The following is a 5,948-nucleotide window of genomic DNA, read 5'->3' as shown; positions in this document are numbered from 1 at the left end:
CATCTTTGGGGGTGGGGGCAGGGCAGGCTGAGGAGAACCTGAACAGAGAGGCCCCAGGGAGGGGAGCGGCTGGCCCCAGCGAGCCTCCACCTGCCCAGCAAGCGTGATTTCTGGCGCTACCAGTTCTGTGAGCTCCACAGTAGCAAGCAGCCCAGAATCCTTTAAGCTCTTTACAAGGAGAACACGATGTCTGGGCCGTGTACTCGCTCAAGCACGTCTTGGGGGAAAGGGTGGGGGAGCCACTCTGACCCCTCAGGTCCTGCAATGCTGGGTGGTACAGGGGCCTCCCGGGAGTGGGAGGGGGGCTGCAGAGTGGCAGGGAGACCAGGCAGGGTCGGCCTGTGAGCTGCGCTGCGTGGTGGGCCTGCCACGCACCTGTGATCCCTGGCAGGGCTGCCTTGTCTCGGGGGCTGGACTAGGGTTCCCCTGGCAGAGGCGGGTGGGCCGGGGCAGGACAGGGAGGGGGTGTGGGGGCGAGGGGGTCTTTAAGGCTCCACCAACTCTGGGCTTTGGAGATTTGCTGCTCCCTCATCCCTCAGGGGATGGATGCAACAAGGAGGCATGAAAGAAGGGCCTTCCCAGGAACCGGGGGCTGCCCCCAACCCAGTGTGGTGTGTGGACGGCCACACCCTCTTGGCCAGCCAGTTACTCTTGGCTGTGGGGGCAGAACATGGCCCATGGACCGGTTGGGAGCAGAGGAGGTGCTGCCCTCTGTGGGGCCCAGGACTGGGCTGCTGTCTTCGCCCTCCTGCCTGTAGGCCCTGCCACCAGCACCAATGAGCCCTACAGGGGTGGGGTCAGCCCCAGGGGTGCAGGAGACAGGCCTCACTGAATCCCTAGAGACCTCTGAGGCTACCATGAGGTGTGTGTGGGGGTGAGGGCAAGTGTCACAGAAGACATGGCTATGCAAGTCAGGGGCAGGTACCTGGAAGGGCAGTTAATGGAGACGCTTCAGGCACCAGAAAGCCCAGGCCACAGGCATGCAGGGGAACGGGCCCTGCTTGGTTTGCTGTGTGCCCCAAGGCAGGCCGCTGCCCTCTCTGAATCTAAGTGGATTCCTCATCTGTCCACCTGACATCATTCATCTCCCAGAGAAGGGAGCCCTTCCTGAGCTGGCCAGGACGGGTCAGGGTCCCCAGGCTACCCAGCTTTTGTGGGCTAGCCTGGGAACTGGGCTGGCCTGGAGTCTGCGCTGGCCAAAGCTGTCCTCAGCCAGGTCAGGGCCTGTGGGACCGGAGGACACCCAGAGCCCCGAGCAAAGGTTGTCAGCTGAAGCCTCAGACCCTGCTCATCCCCCATGACACGCACACGTGAGAACACACACGCTGACACGTGCGCGCGCAGGCTCGGGCTGGGCCCAGGGGTGTGCTGGGACCTGGAACCCCTGCCCCCGCTGGGCGCGTGCTCGGGCGGGTGTGGAGAGCTTGCCCAGCCTTGCTCTGACCCAGTTTTCCGGGCCCGCTCTCCGTGCCTGGGCGGCAGGTGGTGCTGAGCTGCTTGTCGGCAGCGTGCGTGCCCTGGGCCCGTGGTAGTTTCCTGGGGGCACCTGGCTGGCTCCATGTGCTGAGGGCTTGGCTGTGCCGTGGGGACACATGAGGCCAGAGCGCGCACACGCACACAGACATATGCATGTGCATGTGCTCAAAAGCGTGTTCCCATGTGCCCCTCTGAGGTCTCCAGGCCCACACCGAGTACCTGTGGGGAGGTGCCCCTCCCAGGACTCAGCTGCTACTCACTGGGCCCACCTGTATTCTGTTCTGTGCTTCTGCCTTCTGCCATGGCCACCCAGCTGTCCTGCCCACCCCCCCATCCCTGTCTTCAATGCATCATCCAAGACCGAGCTCTGTGCCCCCTCCCCAACCCACCTTTCAGGAGCTTCCCTGTGACCCCCCTGGAGGCCTCATGGCCGGACTGGCGAGCTGGAGCCCGGGGATCATGGATCTGGGCGTAAGCCTTGAAGCCACAGGGGCTGGGAAGGCCCCGGACAGCGTCCCAGGAGGGGCGGAGGTGGCGGGAGCACTGCCAGGGCGAAGATTGCTGGAAGGTTGAGGACGGCAGGGGGAGGGCGGAAGGGTGGCTGTGGGGAGGGAGCCCTGGCCTGATAAGCCCCTTTGATCCACACTGAAGCAACACAGACCCCCATCCTGAGATAACCTGGGCCTGGGAACACAGGGTTCCAGCCAAGACACCCTCCCGAGGGCCCCCCAGCCTTGGGCAGACCCAGCCCAGGGGTGACAGGCCCTCAGGGCAGCTCAGCTGGAAGCTGAGGCAGGCGAGGCTTGAGCCCACATGGGGCAGGGACCCCCACAGAGCAGGCCTGGCTGTAGCAGGGGAGCCTGGTGTGCCTGTCTCCCCTCCAGGAACTGCCTGGTCCTCACCACGGTCCTCGAGGCCACCTCCAGCCCAGGCTTCACTCCCTGTATCCAGCCCTCTCTGGCCCAGCCTCCCTGCCCGGCTCCCACCGCTTTCACCCTGAGCCTGGGGCCTCCCCCGAGAGGCCCCTCCCTGGCTGTGGCCTTTTGGACGGTCCCCTCTGACCTGGATTGTAGACCAGTGTGGGTAAGGGTGGGGACACAGCTCTGTGTGGATGGCTGCATACTGCCCGGGGACCCTCTCCATGACTGCTACCTCTGCCTGGTCAGTGTCCCCACGCCCCGGAGGGTGTGACCCGCGACAGCGCCCTCAGTCCCTGCAAGGCAGGCCAGCTGGTCAATAAAGCCGTCAGAAGCCTCTGTCCATGGGGAAGGCAGGCAGGCGTGGCGGGGGAGGCCCCGCAGACATCTCTATTATGGGCTGGGAAGAGCAGGCCAGCATGGGCAGAGGCGGTCCTCAGGCTAGGGACAGGCAGGGGCTCGCTGTCCACCATGGCCTCCCATCGGCTCTGGACTCAGGCTCAGAAAAGCAGGCCCATCTGGCAGAGGAGCAGACAGGCTGGGGGCTGCACGGTGACTGGCTGTTGAGGGCACCGGCACCGCCCCAAAGACCTCCTGAAGCACTGTGCCCACATCTCCCCCTGAGTGGGAGTGCCCTGGGGAGGGCCACGCTGGCTCAGTGCCTGAGCAGACCCTTGGCAAACAGTTGTAGGGACAGATCCCTTGTACATGGTTCCCCAGGCTGTAAAGTGGTGCAGTACTGACCATGTGGGGCACTCTCCACTTAAGTGGACACCACCCCCCGCCCACGTGTCCACCATGTGCCGCTGGAGCTGCAGGAAGGTACACTCACCCTGCCCCTGGGCCTCCACGGGATCAGGGTTCAGAGAAGCTCAGGGCCTGGGGGACCACAGAAGCCCTGGTCTCCCGGGAGGGTGGGATCAGAGCATCCTCTCCTTCCTGCAGGAGCCCTGGCTTCGGCCATCACCCTGCTGCCCACCTGAGCAAGACCCCACGAGAATCACAGCCCCTCTCCTTAAAGGCTGAACAGCTAGGCTGGGGGAGGTCCCATGTGGGTCAGCCACTTCCCACCTCTCCTTCCTGGGGGCTGGGGAAGGGCAGGGGATAGGGTGCCATGGGGTTGCTGGATCCTCAGAGCACAGCCAAGCCTCCACTCCCAGAATCCCCAGAACCCCTTCTCGGGGAAGCCCAGGCGCCCCACGGGCCCACCTCCCCTCCATGCTCCTCTCTGAGCTCTTTCTCAGGCTGCACCCTTCCTCCCGACACCCTCTGAGCAGGTGCTGCTGGAGCCCCTTTACAGACGGGAGACGAGGCCCTGGGCTAGCGGCCCCCCCGCCGAAACCCTTGCCGAGACCACAGAGCTGGACCACAGTGGACTGAGCCCAATCCAGGACTCTGCCTCAGACCCCAGGCTTTGACCTTTCACCCCCCAGGCCACCCCAGGCCAAGTGCTGCTGCAGCTTCCAGCCCAGTTGCCCAGTGAGTGTTATTGGCGTCAGAGCCCTGGACCTGAGCTGGCCGTTGGGGCAGCCTGGCGTGGGAGCCTTGTCCCCCATGCTGCGTTCTCCTGGGTAGAGAGTCCCGCCAGTGCTGGTGGGGGGATCGTGGCTCACGGTGGGCCTGGCTGGGGCTCCCAACAGTGGCTGCTCAGTAAACCAAAGGCTTCTGCCCAGCCTCAGCGAGTTCACCCTGCAAACAGCTGCATCCTCCTATTATCTTTGCGCAGGCATCCCTGGCTGGGCCGGGGCGCGCCCTCCCCGCCCTCCCCGCCCTCCCTTCGTGGCTGGGCACCTGCCTGAGGCTGGGGGCCCCCGCGGGCTCTCTGGGCTCCCTAAAAACTGCACAGAACACCCCACCCTTCCCAAGCTCAATGGAAGCCACCCAGGGCAGGGCAGCTGCACCTGATCCCTGTGTACCTGGGCAGGCCAGGCCACCTGAGGCTCTGTGCCTCCGTTTCCCCACCTGTCAAATGGCTGAGGATGGGGCCGGTGTGAGGATCTGGTCCTGGGGGCGGTCTTTGTCAGGAGCCGCCATCACTACCACCTTCAGTCCTCCTGTTCCCAGTTCTACAGGACGTGGTCGTCTCAACCCGATTCTTGCGGGGGTCCCCTGGCCCTGGCCTGGGTTGGACAGGGTCTGTAACCTCCAGCCGACTACGTTAAGGCCCCCACCACCCGCTGGACCCAGCTGACCACGGTAAACTTGCGGGCCGTGGCTGGAAACATGGCAGAGGTTTGTCCATGGGTGACCTGTGCAGGGACCAGCAGGGGTGAAGAGGAATCCTCGCCGAGGGGGATTGTGGATGACGCTTCTGGGAGCAGGTGACACCCGGAAGGACCAGCAGGAGCCCAGGAAGGGGCATTCCCAGGAGGGCGAGCCTGCCTGCTGGAGGTTGGAGGGTGTGACTGGGGCTGGCCCAAGGGCCTGCGCCTGGATTCCTAATTCAGCCGAGCCCGAGGGGCTGGGCTTGTTTATTCTTGGCAGGAAGGCTGGTACTGGGGGGTAGGGGGGTAGTGAAGCCTTTTCAAAAAATAATAATAATAAAAACGCTCATTTAGAAGGCTCCCAAGACGTGCTGAACTCCAAAAGGGTCTTGGAAAAAATGCTGAGAAGGTTTAAGTGTAAATGGACCCAAAACATCATAATTAAATTTCCCTTAAATTTACCAGAGTTTGGGGTCAAAGAAAAAATAAAACTTAGGGAAAATACACTTGAGGTTTCAGACAAATGCCAAGTGCTTAGGAAAATAGATTTCTGAGCTGCTCAGCGGCTACCGGCCTGGCCCCGCCAGCCCAGCCCAGGAGCTGCAGCAGCCTTAACCCCTCCCTGGCCGGCTCTGGCCACCTCCACTGCCCGCCTTCTGGGCCTGCCCCCGAGGCCTTCCCCAGCCTGACTCCCCCCGCCACCCCAGAGCAGCCCTCTGTGCCAGGCTCTGGCGGGAGCTGGGGGCCCCTCACCCCCAGTCTGGGTTGGAGCCCAGGGGAAGCCTGGGCCTTCATCTCCCTTCCCCCACGCCTGCTACCACTCTCCTGTGTCTACAGACAGTCCTGGTCTCCTTTTTTTTGCTCATCTGGGAGCAACCACATTTTCCAAACCTAAAGTCAGGATTTGAGGTCTAGCGGTCTGAGTGAACCAAGGGGCAAAAAGGCCAGATTGTTTGGACTGGGGCTGTCACAGCACATCTAAGAAGACAGACTCTAAACAGCACATGATTCATGGTGTTGCCCTTTTTGCTCAGCCTGCCAGGAAGCTCAGAGCTAAAATTAACGATCGTGTACAGTAGCTGGTGGTGGCCAATGGATTTTGGAATATTTTCTTTTGTTCTTGTACTTTAAAATTCCATTTCTGTTATAATGAGCAAATCAATTGTGCTTTTTATTTTAATCCTCTTCAAATTTTCCAAGAATAAATCTGAAAAGGCTGAAATTACCCACGATCCAAAACAGCCACAGCCCGCTATTCACAATAGCTAAGACTTGGAAACAACCAAAATGCCCATCGGTAGATGACTGGATTAAGAAACTTTGGTACATTTACACAATGGAGTATTATTCA

The sequence above is a fragment of the Hipposideros armiger genome, unplaced genomic scaffold (assembly GCF_001890085.2).
Source record: "Hipposideros armiger isolate ML-2016 unplaced genomic scaffold, ASM189008v1 scaffold_282, whole genome shotgun sequence".
Taxonomy (NCBI): domain Eukaryota; kingdom Metazoa; phylum Chordata; class Mammalia; order Chiroptera; family Hipposideridae; genus Hipposideros; species Hipposideros armiger.
This window is presented reverse-complemented; position numbering follows the sequence as displayed.